A 982-nucleotide genomic window follows, 5' to 3' on the forward strand; every position below is an offset into this window, starting at 1 on the left:
GCGAGACTCTGTCTCAGAAAACCAGAAAAACAAAGGAGCTACAAATTTCAACTTCCCTCTCTTCAAGTTGAAGAGTTCCTGGGTACGGTATGCTCAGACAAAGAAAATAATTCCCAAATCAAATCATGTAAAGAGCATGGTGAAAATTGCTAAGAAGGTGGAGACAGGTTAGGATCTAAAATGGGCCTTCAGGAAAATTCGATGCAGGAAAGTATGAAAATCTTGAGACCCCATCAGAAAACAGAGGGTTTGACTTCATCTGACTCTGTCTCCTCTGCTTGTGTTTGCTTAATAAATTTTTGCATGTGAGGCAGAAAACATACAAAAATCTATACTTAAAGAGAAACAACTGGGCTATAAGATAATGAAATGGGCTGGGCGTGGTGGCTCACGCCTGTAATCCAAGCACTTTGGAGGCCAAGGCGGGCGGATCACCTGCAGTTGGGAGTTCACAACCAGCCTGACAAACATGGTAAAACCCCATCTTTATTTGAAGAAAAAGAAAAAAAGATAATGAAATGACTCCATTTTCTGAGGTATATACCCTGGTTCTTTGTCATGGTCAAGAAAGAATTCATGACACAGGCACATACAAGGAGTAGGTTTAGGAATGGAAAGTTTAATAGCCAAAAAGGAAGAGAGAGAGAAAAGGCTTCTTCATGTTGAGAAAGCATGGTGCCCAAGAGAGGGTCTCCCCTGGATAATTTTTTTTTAAGATTTTAGCAGAGTTGAGGTTTCACTATGTTGGCCAGGCTGGTCTTGAACTCCTGACTTCAAGTGATGTTCCAGTCTTGGCTTCCCAAAGTGCTGGGATTACAGGCATGAGCCACCGGACTTAGCCAAGAGCAGGTATTCAACTTTGAAAATGAGGCCAGGCAGTGGCTCACACCTGTAATCCCAGCACTTTGGGAGGCCAAGGCTGGAACATCACTTGAAGTCAGGAGTTCAAGACCAGCCTGGCCAACATGGGGAAACCCTGTCT

The 982-nt window shown here is 43.5% G+C and overlaps 1 long non-coding RNA gene across 1 annotated transcript in view; it reads right to left on the reverse strand.

The window, feature by feature from the left end:
- Positions 1-982, reverse strand: part of LOC144582024 (uncharacterized) — a 72406-nt gene that overhangs the window by 12034 nt on the left and 59390 nt on the right. The window lies entirely within an intron of this gene.

This window comes from Callithrix jacchus, chromosome 4, assembly GCF_049354715.1.
Source record: "Callithrix jacchus isolate 240 chromosome 4, calJac240_pri, whole genome shotgun sequence".
In the NCBI taxonomy this organism is placed as follows: Eukaryota; Metazoa; Chordata; class Mammalia; order Primates; family Cebidae; genus Callithrix; species Callithrix jacchus.